The 19,333-nt window shown below is 42.9% G+C and overlaps 1 protein-coding gene and 1 long non-coding RNA gene across 7 annotated transcripts in view; both read left to right on the top strand.

Annotated features, from left to right (window-relative positions):
- Positions 1 to 19,333, top strand: part of ST7 (suppression of tumorigenicity 7) — a 240,173-nt gene that overhangs the window by 20,292 nt on the left and 200,548 nt on the right. The window lies entirely within an intron of this gene.
- On the top strand, positions 6,794 to 8,049 carry LOC134935380 (uncharacterized). The gene is made up of 3 exons (XR_010180100.1): positions 6,794 to 7,315; positions 7,411 to 7,516; positions 7,700 to 8,049. It is a non-coding gene; the product is annotated as an uncharacterized LOC134935380 (long non-coding RNA).

Raw genomic sequence — 19,333 nt, 5'->3', positions numbered from 1 at the left:
ATTGGCCGAAGGAATTCGGCCCTGTATCATAACAAAAGGTCATAGGGTGATTCATACAGGTGGGCTGTGACGATTTCCAACAGCTCAGGTGGGTGGGAAACTGGGTTTCCCGCCGCATACCTGAGTATGTGTAAATCATAGAAATGGACATAAACTTCTTATGTCCATAACTATTCGCACGAGCGATTAATACGCTCCAAACCAACACCGGAATATTGCTAATTAAATACTCTTCCGATGGGTACCAAACACTGCAATATGATTCCTGTTAGACCCTTCGTACGATGCAAAGAGGGATTCCTCAGCTCTGGGACATTGTACTTTAACCAAACTTACAGAAACTATCAAAGGGATCATGATCTATAAACTACATTAATTGCGAACATTTGTAACTAATGAGTCGCACGCTACGATCACATAAACTCTACCGTAAATGCGCATACTGCGCGTGCGAGTGCACGCTATTGCGGGTATGCGCTTCCACGGGAGAGCATACGCATGCGCAGCACGGACCAGTGTGCGGTGCAAATATGGCAACGTGCATTGAGACATTTTTCTGACTTTGACAAGATGATCTCGGAAATGTTTGTTGGACCATGTACAGACCCTTAATACGGGATGAGAAGGATTGAATGAATACTTAGCATGACCTAGAAGCTTGTTGATTTTTTATTTTTTTGTCTTTTGCAGTACTAGAAAATTCTCCGTCTGGATAAGATCACTGGTAAAAACAATTTCAGCAATGGGAGTAACGGGAAAGGTGCAGCAATACCCTTTGAGTAGACCTGTAGAGATTACGATAGGGCCCTTGCAAACCATACATTCTTTTCTGTTGGCTGCATCGGCTCCGACTAATCTACTCGGCAGAGATTTGTTGTGTATAATGCGGTGTGTCATATACTGTACCCCTGAGGGTGTGTTCTTAGATATCCCTGAGAACCATGCACAGGAGGTACAAGATATATTAGACACCCCCCAAAGGCTAATGTTACACTCTACTGTTAGACACGTGTCCATCGCAGGTAGAGGAAATTATCTCACAAATACCGGGTTCCCTTTGGACCAAAGATGGACAGGACACTGGATTGATGGCGAATGTAGCCCCAGTAGTAGTACAAATAAAAGGTGGCAGGATAGCTCCAAAAATCCCTAGGCACCCTATGAAGCCAGAGGTGGAATTAGGAGTATACCCCGTCATAGAACGGCTGCTACAGCAGGGCATCCTAGTCAGGACATCCAGCACAGCCAATAGTCCCATCTTCCCTGTGAAAAAGAGTGGGGGGGAGGGGTTACAGGCTAGTGCAGGATCTAAGGGGGATAAACAAGATAGTTGAGAGTCAATTCCCAGTAGGGCCCAATGCAGTTGTCATTTTAATAAAATCCTCTCCACCTCTACAAACTTATCTGTCACCAACCTCTATTCTGTTTCTCCACAGTTTCCTCTTCATCTTTTGCGTTCACACAGGGTGGTACAATACATGGACCCGATTACAGTTCAAACACTACATGCCTAATTGGTCCTTCAGAGTTCTGCCCGAACCCAGTATATATCACCAGCACGATGACACCAGTATTACTGCAGTGTGCCTTGTCATGCACAAAGGGTGGAGGAAGGATGAGAATACTAGTGAAGGGAAATTTTGTATAGACACTGATATGCCCGTTGGTGAACGCAGACCTGATATTTTCTTCTTCTTTCCCTCCTCTAGAGATGTTTTTTTTTATTTTTTCTTCTTCTTTTTTTTTTTTTTTTTTTTTTTGAGTTATGCTCATGGTACTCTACATTGCAAACATACAACAGTTAAATTAAGATACAAATTTGTGTTCCCTACAGGAAAAGGAGGTCTGGAAGTCAAAGGGGTATGGTTAGGAGTCCCCAGGACTCTGGAGAGATGGACAAGGTAAGCCAGTGGCCCCCAGGACATATCTCCCAAGCCTAGCTGAGGCGGCATATGGTCTGACTCACCTAGTGTAAGGAAGGTATGTGCAAATTGGTAAGAGCTTACTGGCGTGTACCAAGGTTCTCTTCTCTGGCAAGCAGGAAAGCAATAACCTGTCTTACTTGCATGAGGAAGAACATTTGGTAAGGTAGTACTAACAGAGCCATCCCATATCCCTCCTGCAGACAGACCTTTTCAGGTAATACAAATCGACTTTGTACAGTTAACACCCTTTAGGAATTATTGTTATGTATTGGTGTGCACTGATATTCTCTCAAACTGGGTAGAGGCATTTCCTGCTGCCACGGATGCTGCTGTGTTTACCGCAAAGAAAATTGTGCAGAAATTTGTGTGTAGATATGGTACCCCTAGAAGTAGGAGCAAAGTGATACTGGACTATTGTGGTCATAGACACTGCCACTAGTATTATGTAGCATCGGAACCACTCCCAGATCTTCACTTAACTAATCACCTTCTTCGAAGTTTTTGTTTTTGTTTTTTTTGTTTTGTTTTTGGAAGACAACCTCATGTCATGATTGATCCACACAATGATCAAAAATACACCAATGAGGTGACAGTACAGTACCTTATCGAGATGATCCAGCATTTTGAGAACTTGACAAAAGAAGTTGAAACAGTTGATTCCTGGTATGCCAAACACTAACTGTCTTGATTGTGAACCAAGAGACTGTGTGATTGTTCTTACGCTCAGGTTGCCTAATAGACAGGTGGGAAGGACCATACCAAGTTTTGTTGACAGCACTATCCCAGTGAAAGTAGCCGAGAGAGAGACTTGGGTCCACGATTCCCATTGCAGGAAAGTCGGTAGTCCGGAAGGAACTCGTAAATGGAGTGAGATCGCAAAAGTATCACCAGAGAGTCTGTTCCGTGAAGACTGAGAGGCGGCACTGTTGAACACTACCTAGGCATGCTAAAGGATTACAGAAAGACCAGTCGTTGTAATTGATTTGCTATGGACAAGATTTGTTTTGTTCTATTTTTTTATTTTTCCGCCGACAAACATTTTTTTCAGGACATTCTATTTTTGCGAGGTTTTTCATGAGGAGTCGAGTGTGGGACTGGTACTGGTTCTGGAGGAAGGAGTTGATTTCCTTATAGGATCCCAGGATTAGCCTATCCGTTTGTTAAAGGTCTAGTAGTTACGGAGTTCAAAGGTAACGTGATAGGCTATTGTCTGAGGAATAATGTATTTTGTAGTTATTGTGACCCCATAATTGAAGATGAGTGCATCCAGAGATGTCAGTCTAGGAATAAGGCAGCATTTGACAGACATTCCTTGAGTGATTACCACTCACTAGTGGGTAAGGTCTTAAACCAAACGGAATGTTGGATGTGCTCACAGGTACCTCTAAGACGAAAAGATGCAGGATTAGTGCCATATATTATTTTAGAGTTAGCTGAGGTACTTGAATTACACGGAAGGGGGAGGGGACCGGTGGACAAGGAATATAACTAGACCACCTAGTCTTAAGATCCACCAGTGCCATAGATAAATCATTGGTATGTTTAATTCTCACCAATTTCAGGATATCAGGAAATTGGGAGGTAATCAGGAACAATCAGACAATGGCTATTCACACATAGCAGATAAAGAGCTCATTAATATATGTGGAAGAAAGGTTTATGAGTGGCTCTCCCCGAATTCCGAAGGTTTATGTTATCTAGGAAGGACACTACTTATAACCCTTGTTCAATGATGAAACAGACCTAGCATACATTCCAGAATTGGAAACAATATTCAGGGAATGATAGGAATGTAAATCATGAAAATTTTATATGTCGCTTTCACGATTTGTTTGTGTTTTCTCCCTCTACCCAGCAGAACCTCAATTGAATTTGAACATCAGTGTACAAAGACGTAGGTACATGTATGTGTGAAATGTTCGTTCAAATCAGACATCATAGGCCATAGCACTGTCCCAGCATACTCTATAGGTTGGTTGTTGTCCCACACCCAACCAGTGGTCCTGTGACCGCCGAGTGCATATAAATGATGTCTTGTCCTCCTCCCTGTCTTCCCCAAATATAGTCAAGTGTCTGATTTGCGAAATGAATACATACGTGTGTCTAGGTCACCGATTATTGTCTGAAATATTTTTCTTATGTTAATAATTTATGGCAGTTATTGTTTACTGCCAAAGGGTGGACTGTCGAAGTCAAAAATATTACATAGAGAGAACATACAGACTCCACACATTATGAGTCGCTATGCTTGCGAAGACGCACAGCAATATATGGTAATATACGCATTTACACAGACATGCCACATAGATAGATTCAACACATATTTCATACAGCACATAAATTTAAACATATCAAGCACCAGACATCATAAGGTTTTAAAATATATAATGGAGTAACGTCATGTATGTGCATTGTTGGAGCGGAGCAAGATGGACATGTCGTGCTTGGTATCAAAGTAACCAGATTAATGTGTAGATTCATTTGGTGCCTGTGATTTAGGTTGTAGCACATTGCCATGAGTAGATATGATTGAATGTATGAATATGAAGCCACAATTCAACTGAGAACAAAGGACATTCCATTTAAAGCATGTGGACAGGAAACCAGAGGCCAACCCTTTTGATGTCTTCAGGGCTTGCATATGAACTGACCAATGACTCATCATGAATGAGAACGTTCCCTCCCCTAGACTAATAACAAGAGATCTGTACACGCCCAACAGACTCAGTGTATAGCTGATCCCACACAGAAGAGCTTCCTGTTTTTTCCCATGTGATGGTCGAGATGCTATCTGTCCAGTGGCTGTATGATTTTACTGAGAGAGAGTGATATGAAGCGGAGAGTGCATTTGAGCAAAATATGGTGATATATTGCTGGCCGTGTCTGTAATGAATTAGTTTGTAATAACTGCTTCCTGTGTAAATTGTAACCATGTAACTATATATACACTGCTCAAAAAACACTAAAATAACACATCCTAGATCTGAATGAATGCAATATTCTTATTAAATACTTTGTTCTTTACATAGTTGAATGTGCTGACAACAAAATCACACAAAAATTATCAATGGAAATCAAATTTATTAACCCATGGAGGTCTGGGTTTGGAGTCACCCTCAAAATTAAAGTGGAAAAACACACTACAGGCTGATCCAACTTTGAAGTAATGTCCTTAAAACAAGTCAAAATGAGGCTCAGTAGTGTGTGTGGCCTCCACGTGCCTGTATGACCTCCCTACAATCCACACAAGTGGCTCAGGTAGTGTAGCTCATCCAGTATGGCACATCAATGCGAGCTGTGGCAAGAAGGTTTGCTGTGTCTGTCAGCGTAGTGTCCAGAGCATGGAGGCGCTACCAGGAGACAGGCCAGTACATCAGGAGACGTGGAGGAGGCCGTAGGAGGGCAACAACCCAGCAGCAGGACCGCTACCTCCGCCTTTGTGCAAGGAGGAACAGGAGGAGCACTGCCAGAGCCCTGCAAAATTACCTCCAGCAAGCCACAAATGTGCATGTGTCTACTCAAACGATCAGAAACAGACTCCATAAGGGTGGTATGAGGGCCCGACGCCCACAGGTGGGGGTTGTGCTTACAGCCCAACACCGTGCAGGACGTTTGGCATTTGCCAGAGAACACCAAGATTGTCAAATTCGCCACTGGCGCCCTGTGCTCTTCACAGATGAAAGCAGGTTCTCACTGAGCACATGTGACAGACGTGACAGAGTCTGGAGACGCCAAGGAGAACGTTCTGCTGCCTGCAACATCCTCCAGCATAACCGATTTGGCAGTGGGTCAGTAATGGTGTGGGGTGGCATTTCTTTGGGGGCCGCACAGCCCTCCATGTGCTCACCATAGGTAGCATGACTGCCATTAGGTACCGAGATGAGATCCTCAGACCCCTTGTGAGACCATATGCTGGTGCGGTTGGCCCTGGGTTGCTCCTAATGCAAGACAATGCTAGAGCTCATGTGGCTGGAATGTGTCAGCAGTTTTTGCAACACAAAGGCATTGATGCTATGGACTGGCCCGCCCGTTCCCCAGACCTGAATCCAATTGAGCACATCTGGGACATCATGTCTCGCTACATCCACCAATGCCACGTTGCACCACAGACTGTCCAGGAGTTGGCGGATGCTTTAGTCCAGGTATGGGAGGTATGGGAGGAGATCCCTCAGGAGACCATCCGCCACCTCATCAGAAGCATGCCCAGGTGTTGTAGGGAGGTCATACAGGCACGAGGAGGCCACAGACACTACTGAGCCTCATTTTGACTTGTTTTAAGGACATTACATCAAAGTTGGATCAGCCTGTAGTGTGTTTTTTAATTTTGAGGGTGACTCCAAATCCAGACCTCCATGAGTTAATAAATTTGATTTCCATTGATAATTTTTGTGTGATTTTGTTGTCAGCACATTCAACTATGTAAAGAACAAAGTATTTAATAAGAATATTTCATTCATTCAGATCTAGGATGTGTTATTTTAGTGTTCCCTTTATTTTTTTGAGCAGTATATATATATATATATATATATATATATATATATATATACACTGTACATTGTGATATATTGAATACATATCCTTTTAATAACAAATATATACATCAATGAGCTTTGGAACTCAGATAATGTATAGGTGTATTGTTTTCTCTTATGGGATGCAGTGTTTTGCGATGTATAGCGCACATTCATAGCACATGGTAATAAGATGCGCCTGGCGTCCGCAGTATATATTAGAGCTGGCATTTTAAACATTTGACTTTAACAAGTATGTGTCTGGTCAGTTTGACACCAGTTGGAAAAACTGAAGATTGGGCCCTCTGAGGAGAAGGTACTGAAATATTGAAAAAAATTCTTTAATGATTGGCACTAATGAACTACACCCCCTGTGGGTAGCACTTTGAGTAATTTCTTTGAATTATTCGATCATAGATCAGTGATACCGTCCATAAAGGATGGGTTTCCCTAATAAACATATCATGTGGGTTCACTATACTGATGGTTAATACAATTAGTCCTGGGTTTTCCAAATATGAATAAATGGCTGGTTATAATCAGATCATTTAGTAGAGGATCGTTGTATAGTGGTAACATTGGTGTTTGTTATAGCCAATTCTGTGGCTTTGTTCTGTATCATATATAGAAACCACACGGGTTAGTCATGAGATCTGTTCATTAGTGATCAGACATTAATGATACCAGAATTTTTATAATTATGGGTGTCAAAATAAGATAGAGGTCTATTTATGAACTCGTAGGTGTTCTTATAATTAATACCCAATTAATCAATTTATTAGGTTCCTTATGCTTGCGAACCAGTTAGATTCTATACACATATGAATCTTCCCCATATTCGAATATCTGAATGTCAGACTCAAGCTGATGATATATGAGGTATGTGCCGTTCCCTTGGATTAATCCCAATCTCTGCCTAATTGAACAAAAAGTGTCCTTTAATTAATAAAGGTTATTAAATGTTTTTTAATTAGGTATGGTCCCCGCTGTATCAATCAAGTCCCATTGAAATATTAAAACGTTGTTCATACATCTTTGAATGACCTTTTATGTGCTGACAATATGTTCTGAAATGAAGAGGTATGTTTTTTTACAACCTGTGCTTTTTGGTTCTCTTTTTTCCTCTTTCTTCATGTTATTTATTCTGTTTTCCTCCTCATGTTGCTATGTCATGTTCTTTTGATACCAATATGTCATGTTATATGTGAGTGTAAGATGCTTATTGCTATGTATTTGTTTTGACTTATTATTCTACAATTGTAGATTTTACCCCTGATGAAGTCTTGGAACAAGACGAAACGCGTTGGGTTATTTATCTATTATCTGATGTTACCTCCGAATCTACAATAAGGAGAAGGAGGAAATCGTAGTGATATATCTACGCTTTTTCCTCATCACTACAAACTGATTGTTCAAATTGTGCGACAAATGTAAATGTATCAACTCTGTATACTTATGAACATTTGTGTCGGGTTTATATGTTGTTTTAATAAATTTTTATGTTAGTATTTGTTATCTGATGTAATTTATCCGGAGAGTACTGTAAGGGTCCGTTTTTAGGTAGGGCGTTGATATAACTCCCTTGGCGCCATCTCCTCTATTTCGTTTCATATATATATATATATACACTGTACATTGTGATATATTGAATACATATCCTTTTAATAACAAATATATACATCAATGAGCTTTGGAACTCAGATAATGTATAGGTGTATTGTTTTCTCTTATGGGATGCAGTGTTTTGCGATGTATAGCGCACATTCATAGCACATGGTAATAAGATGCGCCTGGCGTCCGCAGTATATATTAGAGCTGGCATTTTAAACATTTGACTTTAACAAGTATGTGTCTGGTCAGTTTGACACCAGTTGGAAAAACTGAAGATTGGGCCCTCTGAGGAGAAGGTACTGAAATATTGAAAAAAATATAGCAAGAATGGAGAGCCGAACAAGAAATAGTTGTAGGAGAGAAAGAGAGATGCAGAAAAAGAGCATGATGGGAGGGGTGAAGAGAGAGCGAGATCAGTGGCAAGAGAGACAGGAAGAAAGAAAAATTAGAAGAGGAAGGAGAGAGTTGGGTTAAGAGCAAGATGGAGTTAGAGTGGGAAAGAAGAGAAAAAGAGTGTGAGGAGCAAATCTCAGACAGTAGGTGGGATAACATCTACCTATATAGGAACTGTTGTTGTTGTTATTATTATTATCATCCTTTATTTATATGGCGCCACAAGAGTTCCGCAGCGCCCAATTACAGAGTACATAAATATTCAAACAGGAAAACAGCAACTTACAGTTGATGACAGAATAGGACAAGTACAGGGTAAATAAACATACTTACATCAGCAGATGACACTGGAATAAGTATCAGGTGGCAGAAGACTGCTGGATGTGGTACAGTTGAAGATTATTAAAGTAAGACAAAGGATAAGCACATGAGGGAAGAGGGCTCTGCTCATGAGAGCTTACAATCTAAAGGGGATGGTTGTCATCTACTTCCTAATGTTAGTGTTAAGCTGGCAGTGTGGTGCTTGACTGTGATGATATAGCCAAGTGTCACCCAAAATATACTCAAGCCACCCCCTCGCGCCCCCTCCCTTTGGACAACTATAGTTGCGTGTATTGTATGTATCTGTATCCAAGCAGAGGCAGTGGTCATGTGTGGGTGCTGGTGGGTTGGTTGTGCAATAGTGTTTGGCATATGTGTAAGGGGCATTGTGTGTGTCATGTGTAAAAATGCATTAATGTGCGGTATATGTGAAAGGGGCACTGTGTGGCATTATGTGTATAAGGACATTAATAATGTGTGTCATATGTGTAAGGGGCATTACTGTGTGGTATTATGTGTATAATGTGCTCTACCGTGTGGCATAACATATAGAAAGGGAACTACTGTGTGGTCTAATGTGAATAAAGAGCAATATGGTGTGGTGTAATGTGAATAAGGAGCAATTCAGTGTGATGTAATGTGAATTAGGGACACTATCACATGATATAATGTGAATAATAGTACTGTGTGGTGTAATTTGGATTGGAGGTACTATTGTGTGGCCTTGCCCCTTCCCAGCAAGAACATGCCCCTTTTTGGGCTGTGCGCTGAATGTGTGCACTGTTCCTATATAAAATATAGGACTGCTATGGGTGAGGGGTGATGGTGCTTTAAAGGGGTGCAGGGTTAGAGGTGAAACTAGCGACGGTGCTAGGGGGCACCAGCCAAAATCTTGCCTAGGGCATTATATTGGTTAGGGCCGGCTTTGATAGTGCGGCCTATGTACGCACTACATGATGGGTATTGCTCTAATTAGAATTAACCCTGTAGTAGTGTTCACTCTAGGTGTCTTTCACAGGGCGCTGCGCCCTGCCCCTTTTTTAGACACCTGAATGCCGCCCTGCCCGTTTGTGTGCGCCCTCCCGCCCCGCACTTTGCTGCCCGCCGGACCCCGCCACGCCGCCGGACACATTACTGCAGTGTGCTTAATCACAGTCACACTGTCTCCCTGCATGAGAGACAGAGACCTCCGCGTCCCGCCTCGTCCGTCCCGCCCGCTTCGTCCCATCCGTCCTTAGTTGTCAGCCGCCGCATCTCCCCTCCTCTGCGAGAGACAGGAGGGCTGGGTTTGCCTCTCCCGCCGAGGCAAACCCAGCCCTCCCTCCTCTGTGTGCATGGCCAGACACCCGCGGGCAGCCCCCATCTCCCACCAGCCAGTGCCACTGGCCAGCGTACCCACCTACCGGAGTGTGACCCTCAGCTGCCAGAGTGTGAGTAGATATACACAAAGTAATGTATACGTATTTTAATGCACTGCCATATCCTGCCCCCCACCCCCTGCATGTGGCCCCATTTACCCCCAGCCTTTGTGTGTGGCACACTTTACCCCCCTCACCCTGGTTTGTGCGCCCCCCCCCGTGTGTGTGACACCTTGTGCCCTCCTGCCCCCCCCCCCAACCCCCTGTGTGTGGCCCCACTACCCCTTGTCTTATGTGTGTGCGGAACCATCTAACCCCCCCCCCCCTCCTCCTCCCTTGTTGTGTGGCCCCCTGTGCCTGCTGCACTTTGAAAATATCTGAGTGCCTCTGCCTGGTTCCAGTATCCTGCATCTACAGGGTGTATATATATATATATATATATATATATATATATATATATATATATATATATATGTCTGGTGTGGGCTGGCACTCTCTCCAAATGGCAATAGATGACCTAGGTGCCTCCTGAAAAAGTCTTACGACTGTATATAACAAATGGAAGCAGTGGCACTCTCAGGCTTTTACACAATAAGTACAGGACACGGCGGTCTCTGCTTAAAGTTCAACGTTTCGATAATTTAATATCGTCATCAGGATAACAAGATAAGGATACATACACATAATATATACATACTCACCCCACCTCGTGCAAACCCTCACCGCGGGCGCCGGGTCCTCTGTCGACACCCCCTTGCGTCGCGCACTTCCTGTGCGCCCGGCAGCTCCCGCGGTAACCTAGCAACAGAAATAACACCTCGTGATTAGCTGAGCATAGAAACATACACAATGGCCCACAGAGAGACGTCTTAACATACACCATAGTGAAACACAGTCAGGAGACACTGCAATAATCAAAGGATCCAATGTATGGCAACATAACCTATGAATCCACCCAGTCATGTAGCAATTATAATATAAAACATTACGTTCCGAGCAAAGAATGATGCAGAGACAAGTTAGACAGTCTGACTATTATCACTGATGCATGTGGATAAAACTGATGGTATGCTGGCTAACTCACTGAGAACCAACAGCAGTGGAACCCAGGACATGCACCCACTCCAGGCGTGAACATCACCGAGGGTGGTGTGCATAGACTGGATCCCAGTGGTGCAGGCCATCAGGAACACACAGGGCATTTAAATAAAGCAATTCAGAGGAAGATACTCATTGAGTCCTTTGGGTGCAATTGTGTTGAGCCGATGTATCCAACGTGACTCCCTCTGAAGGAGAGCTTTACCTCTGTCTCCCCCTCTGAGTCGTTTGGGCTCTGAGTCAATTATTTTATACCTGAGTGTCGCAAGGCCATGATTATGGAGTTTGAAATGTCTGGCAACAGGTTGGTTAAGGCCACCTTTGGCCCCCTCAAGTGCGCTACGAATGGAAGACCTGTGTAGCGCCATGCGCTCTTTAAACTGCCTAGTGGTCTTCCCAACATAGAGAAGACCACAGGGACAGTGGATGATGTACACCACATATGTACTACTGCATGTTAATATCTGTTTGATGGCAATCCGCTCCCCCGAGTGTGGGTGGGAGAACGAGTAGCCAGGTTCCATGTAACTGCATGTGGTGCATCCAGTACAACGATAGCACCCTGGCTTCCTCGAAAGGAATGTACTCGGACCGCTGTCTTTTCTACCTGAAATGTCATTCTTGACTAGCCAATCCTTAAGGTTTCGATTTCTGGTATAGCTGGCCATTATTCTGGAATTGCTCAGCATCAGAAGGTCTGGATCGGAAGTAACCACAGTCCAAAGATTTTTCGTCGCTTTGGTAATAGCGGTACTGGCAGGGTTGAAGCGTTGTACGAATGGTATAATGTCCTTCCGCTGTTTGCTCTTTTTAGTTGATGGAACCAAGGTGTCTGAACGGGGAATGGCCAATACCTTGCTCTTAGCTTTTATCAAGTTGTTGTAATCATATCCTCTCAGTACAAATTGTTTGATCATGGTGTCAATTTCTTTATTGGTCTCGGATAAATCATCGGAGATACGGTGGATTCTTAGGAACTGAGAGAAAGGAAGACCATTCTTCGTAGCAGCTGGATGTTGGCTCCTTCCATGCAAGATAGTATTCCTATCTGTGTCCTTTTTGTAGAGCCCAGTGTATAGTCTACCATTTGAAATGGAGATCTTGACATCTAGATAGTTCACAAATTGTGTTCTCATTTGATAGGTAAATCTAATGGTACCTTCCATGGAGTTGACCTCTGTCATTAAATCGGAGAATTCCGCTTCTGTTCCTGTCCAAATTAGTAGCAGGTCATCAATGTAGCGTGTAAAGTATAAAATTTCCTCATTTAGTCAGGTATATATAGATGAGCTGTCCCAGTTACCAGTCACCCCTTGATGAAGTCCAGGCAGGACGAAACGCGTTGGGTGTTATGATACATACCTTCTCAAAAAAGCTAAGAAACCTTATTTATACAATTTTATGTTGATCTTATTTCCAACTTTTTACTGTTAGGAATTTTTTTTCTCCCTTGTCTATTAATTTGCTATACTAATTTTATATTAACTTGGATTTTTATATGAATTTTTGTATGTGTGTATATATATATTTTTTTTTTGTAGTCCTAGTGATTTCTTACTAATTTTTGGCTCCTTTTTTAGGGCCATATTTTTATTCGCTTTTGTATTGGTGTTAATTACATTTTATTAAATTTTTATAATTTATATCCGAGTCTCCTTTAAATCTTAAGACACCACTGGTCGCTTAAAATCACCTTATTCTCCTTTTCTTTTACACTTTACATGAAGCACCTTACCAATGCTTCTCTCTTTAAGGTGGAGCTGACGCCCAAATATATTTAAGGGAGTGTCTGAAATAAGGAGACCACTTTTTATTCACAATACCCTGGTCTGCACTCTAGTACAGTTCGGTATCGCGGTTAAGCGCCGACAAGCCTTCCCCCATCACAATATATATAGATATGTATGTATGTATGTGTGTGTGTGTGTGTGTGTGTATATATATATATATATATATATATATATATATATATATATATATATAAATAAATAAACACGGTGACGCTGTCCGTCTGATTACTCTTGTCTCAAGTCTCGTGAGTGCCGCCTTACAGTGCTTGCATATATATATATATATATATATATATAGAGAGAGAGAAGAAGGTAGAGGCACTCTCCAGATTTTATAAAGATGCAAAAGGTAAATTTATTTATACGTTACACAATACACTCGCATGGTGTTTCTTGATATGTCCTCAAGCGCTTTCGGCCCACAGAGGGCCTTCCTCAGGAGGCTGTATACAATAATTCCATCAGATCATAAGACCAAGCACAGGGTCTACCCGGATATCCGGATATCCAGTGTATATATATATACACACACACACACACACACATTTTGTCACACTTTCTCACTGGAGTGAATGAGAAAGTGTGTCCAGACTTTTGCTTTTGACTGGCACTATATATATATATATATATATATATATATATATATATTATAAAATCTATCAGCAACGGCCGGCACTCTGTCCTGGATGTAGTAAGCGCTTTGGTGCCCTGCTTACCACTCGAAGAAGTGGAATATAGAGACGGAAGAGATTAGGCGGCACTCACAGGACTGAATATGAAGAAATTAATATTGAGGCAACTAGTGCCTAGTTATCATCAACGTTTCAGTTTTATTTTTTTTAAAATAGTATCCTGACGAAAGTTTTTTTTTAAATAAAACTGAAAAGTTGATGATAATTAGGCACTAGTTGCCTCGATATTAATTTCTTCATATTTAGTCCTGTGAGTGCTGCCTAATCTCTCCCGTGTCTCTCTCTCTCTCTCTCTCTCTCTCTCTCTCTCAACTTTAAATTTTAGTCCATGGGGGCCCCTGCTCTTTAGTGCCCCTGGCCTCCCAGAGCCTTAATCCAGCTCTGCATGGATCAGTGTGGTGGCCATTTTCAACTAGCTCCGCGGTGTGTGAGGGGGGAACCAACGCGATCAACTCCCGCAGCATAGCCCCCAGTAAGTAAAATTGGCAGAAAAAAAAGCGGAGATCAAAAATGTGCCCTACCTGGTGCAATGTGTCTCAGTGCTTTCTACCTGGTGCAATGTTTCTCAGTGCTCTCTACCTGGTGCAATGTGTCTCAGTGCTCTCTACCTGGTGCAGTGTGTCTCAGTGCTCTCTACCTGGTGCAATGTTTCTCAGTGCTCTCTACCTGGTGCAATGTTTCTCAGTGCTCTCTACCTGGTGCAATGTTTCTCAGTGCTCTCTACCTGGTGCAATGTGTCTCAGTGCTCTCTACCTGGTGCAATGTGTCTCAGTGCTCTCTACCTGGTGCAATGTGTCTCAGTGCTTTCTACCTGGTGCAATGTGTCTCAGTGCTTTCTACCTGGTGCAATGTTTCTCAGTGCTCTCTACCTGGTGCAATGTTTCTCAGTGCTCTCTACCTGGTGCAATGTTTCTCGGTGCTCTCTACCTGGTGCAATGTTTCTCGGTGCTCTCTACCTGGTGCAATGTTTCTCAGTGCTCTCTACCTGGTGCAATGTTTCTCAGTGCTTTCTACCTGGTGCAATGTGTCTCAGTGCTCTCTACCTGGTGCAATGTTTCTCGGTGCTCTCTACCTGGTGCAATGTTTCTCGGTGCTCTCTACCTGGTGCAATGTTTCTCGGTGCTCTCTACCTGGTGCAATGTTTCTCGGTGCTCTCTACCTGGTGCAATGTTTCTCGGTGCTCTCTACCTGGTGCAATGTTTCTCGGTGCTCTCTACCTGGTGCAGTGTGTCTCTGCTCTCTACCTGGTGCAATGTTTCTCGTTGCTCTCTACCTGGTGCAATGTTTCTCAGTGCTCTCTACCTGGTGCAATGTTTCTCGTTGCAGTGCTCTCTACCTGGTGCAATGTTTCTCAGTGCTCTCTACCTGGTGCAATGTTTCTCGGTGCTCTCTACCTGGTGCAATGTTTCTCGGTGCTCTCTACCTGGTGCAATGTTTCTCGGTGCTCTCTACCTGGTGCAATGTTTCTCGGTGCTCTCTACCTGGTGCAATGTTTCTCGGTGCTCTCTACCTGGTGCAATGTTTCTCGGTGCTCTCTACCTGGTGCAATGTTTCTCGGTGCTCTCTACCTGGTGCAATGTTTCTCGGTGCTCTCTACCTGGTGCAATGTTTCTCGGTGCTCTCTACCTGGTGCAATGTTTCTCGGTGCTCTCTACCTGGTGCAATGTTTCTCGGTGCTCTCTACCTGGTGCAGTGTGTCTCTGCTCTCTACCTGGTGCAATGTGTCTCAGTGCTCTCTACCTGGTGCAGTGTGTCTCAGTGCTCTCTACCTGGTGCAGTGTGTATAGGAGGTTCTACCTGGTGCAGTGTGTATTAGCTGCACTACTGTGTGAAAAACAACGCCCCTAAATTTTTGCTGGCACTCACAGGACTGAATATGAAGAAATTAATATTGAGGCAACTAGTGCCTAGTTATCATCAACGTTTCAGTTTTATTTTTTTTTAAATAGTATCCTGACGAAAGTTTTTTTTTAAATAAAACTGAAAAGTTGATGATAATTAGGCACTAGTTGCCTCGATATTAATTTCTTCATATTTAGTCCTGTGAGTGCTGCCTAATCTCTTCCGTGTCTCTCTCTCTCTCTCTCTCTCTCTCTCTCTCTCTCTCTCTCTCTCTCTAACAACTTTAAATTTTAGTCCATGGGGGCCCCTGCTCTTTAGTGCCCCTGGCCTCCCAGAGCCTTAATCCAGCTCTGCATGGATCAGTGTGGTGGCCATTTTCAACTAGCTCCGCGGTGTGTGAGGGGGGAACCAAAGCGATCAACTCCCGCAGCATAGCCCCCAGTAAGTAAAATTGGCAGAAAAAAAAGCGGAGATCAAAAATGTGCCCTACCTGGTGCAGTGTGTCTCAGTGCTCTCTACCTGGTGCAATGTTTCTCAGTGCTCTCTACCTGGTGCAATGCTTCTCAGTGCTCTCTACCTAGTGCAATGTTTCTCAGTGCTCTCTACCTGGTGCAATGTTTCTCAGTGTTCTCTACCTGGTGCAATGTTTCTCAGTGCTCTCTACCTAGTGCAATGTTTCTCAGTGCTCTCTACCTGGTGCAATGTTTCTCAGTGCTCTCTACCTGGTGCAGTGTTTCTCAGTGCTCTCTACCTGGTGCAGTGTTTCTCAGTGCTCTCTACCTGGTGCAATGTTTCTCGGTGCTCTCTACCTGGTGCAATGTTTCTCGGTCCTCTCTACCTGGTGCAATGTTTCTCGGTGCTCTCTACCTGGTGCAATGTTTCTCGGTGCTCTCTACCTGGTGCAATGTTTCTCGGTGCTCTCTACCTGGTGCAATGTTTCTCGGTGCTCTCTACCTGGTGCAATGTTTCTCGGTGCTCTCTACCTGGTGCAATGTTTCTCGGTGCTCTCTACCTGGTGCAATGTTTCTCGGTGCTCTCTACCTGGTGCAGTGTGTCTCTGCTCTCTACCTGGTGCAATGTGTCTCAGTGCTCTCTACCTGGTGCAGTGTGTCTCAGTGCTCTCTACCTGGTGCAGTGTGTATAGGAGGTTCTACCTGGTGCAGTGTGTATTAGCTGCACTACTGTGTGAAAAACAACGCCCCTAAATTTTTGCTGCGCGCCTTTGGCGCGCACTGTCCATTCTTTGGCATGTGGGAATGGGAGGGCCAAGCATTATAGTATGTACCCAATTTTGCCCTTCTAACTGAAAAATGTGCCCTCCCGAATGAAAAATGTGCCCTCCTGAATGAAAAATGTGCCCTCCCCGTGATCAGCACCCTGCCCTAAAAAATTCCTAGAGTGAACACTACCCTGTAGTGTGTTTTATAAGGCTCTATGAACTTCATTCTTTTCAGCTGGTGTTTAACTTACAAAGTAGCGCAAGTTAATTTAAAAAAAGGGAGTAAGGATCCCTATAATGTCTGTAAGTACCATTCACACACACACACATATTTGCGTCAGTGCTCAGTGAGCATAGACAAGCAAGCATACGCCATACTGCCTCTGTGTCCATCACACACTTCTCCTGCCTTGCTGGAAGTGAATTGCCCTTGTGCTTACAAATCAGTGTTTTTATGGTTTTCCCCCAAATGTCCTTTTAGTTCAACATCGCTCAAGCTGCTGAATGGTTTTGTTCATGCACTTTATCCAAAGGTTTTATAATCCTTACGTTGTGCTCCAGCTGACTTCTGTTTGTCACAAGTTGAGCAAAAACTACATGTAGTAAAATACCATTATTTATTTTGTTACTATTTTTTAGTCACTGTTGTCGGAGAGATCTTGGATAACAGTTTGTGCACCTTCTTGAGCAGACAAATATTTAGCATATTGAAGTATAACCTTTATATTACTTTGAACAAACATTGTTTTGCTATAAAAGATATTATATTTCTGTGTTATATTACATTGGATCCTCATTTACACAAATATATTAAATCCCCATAATCAAAATAAATGGTTATAGAGTCACAGCGAAGATCCCCAGCATCAGAGTGGGTAAGTATTTTTACCCTCCCTAACCCACCAGTTGTGGCGGCTAGGGCTAACCCTTTGCAGTTGTCGGCTAGGGCTAACCCCTCCAGTGCCTAACAGTAAACTCCCGTTCCGGGCCCTAACCTGAATCCTGATACTTGCCTTCGTGATATTGGCGTTCCGGTGTCAGTCACATGACCCCAGGGAGGCTCAATGCATCCCATTAGAAGGTATCTGAACCCTGACGGTCGGGATCCTGACAGTCAGAATGCACACAGTTGCTTCCCAACGTTCAGAATCCCAACGGATCCCAGTAAGTGTTTTAACTTGAACCCTACCATCCCTCGCCCTAGTTCGTAATCCCAGTACTTAGCGTCAGGATGCTGCTGTAGGCATTCTGACTCACATCCAGGTTACAATACATGTTTGTGTAATAAGACACTGGTGAATAAGGCATTACATTCTTTTTCTTGCAATGACCAAAACAGTAAGTAATTCCAGTATTTTTGTGCGATATGACACAAGATGCCCACACTGGTGTGGAGAGACAGTCTTAGTTCATATACTCATCTGCTGATGGCTGTTGACAGTTTGTGGCTTGGTCTGGACTTCCTCCTGTGGTTGATGATAACTAATGAACTGTAGCAGCACAGGACTTCTAATACATTTGTAGCTTTATACATTATTTTATAGATTATACCTTTTGGGCTAGAACGACAGTATTTGTCATACCTTAGGTGTATTGTTACCAGTGAAGAGAGTCATCAAATTGTTACCCAGCCTAAATGTGGGGGGATTGATAAAGTAATAGGTGCATGGGTATTTCTGTGCAAACCTGGAACAGTTAAAAGCTATAAATTAATTTGTATTAAATTTCAGTTACACTTATGTGTTGTCATTATCAATTCCATCAAAGGCCACAATAAAGTTCCACAATTCACCTATATAAGATTGTACACAACAAAAGCAGTTGGCCATTGTAGTTCCTTAATAAAAAATAAAATAAAAAAAAATAGCAAAAAAACCTTGGGTACAAAAGTTGAGTACAGCAGTATGCTTTAGGGCAGGGGTTTTCATCCTTGACCCTGCAGCTGTTATGGAACTACACTTCCCAGCATGTTCTGCCACTGATTTAGCATGAGCTTATATCTAAAATGTAGCAGGTCATGCTGGGAACTGTAGTTCTCTAACAGCTACAGGGTCAAGGTTTAAGACCCCTGCTTTAGGGTATATTTATTAAATGGCAGCTTTTGCAAGCCACCACTTCTCGGCTGGTCTGACCTCAAAATTGAAAGCTGCACTAATATTAATGCTAACTCGCGCTGTATTTTAGTGTCGCTTTAAATGTAGAGTCATGGACATCGGCAAGCTTCGTAAATATACCCCTCAGTCTCTATGGTGGGATAGATATTTTCCAAAGAGTACAAACCAGTCGTAAATTCTGAAATTGCCTATTGACAAGTTGTACATAAAAAGTGTGCTGATATTGTCTTCTAAACACAGTATTACATTATTTATTTCAGTTTAATTGGCACTTACAAATTTTACAAAATATGGGGTTTATAGCCTTGGAGAGAGGTAAAGTATCAGCTATATCTATGTCTACTTTATCTCTCTCCAAGGCCTCGCTCTCCAAGATTGCCTGCATTTAACAAATTTCACCTTGTCGGAAGGGTTCTGCCTAAACCTGACACTCTGGCGAGGCAAATTTGACCCTCCCTA

The sequence above is a fragment of the Pseudophryne corroboree genome, chromosome 6 (genome assembly GCF_028390025.1).
Source record: "Pseudophryne corroboree isolate aPseCor3 chromosome 6, aPseCor3.hap2, whole genome shotgun sequence".
Taxonomy (NCBI): Eukaryota; Metazoa; Chordata; class Amphibia; order Anura; family Myobatrachidae; genus Pseudophryne; species Pseudophryne corroboree.
This window is presented reverse-complemented; position numbering and strand designations above follow the sequence as displayed.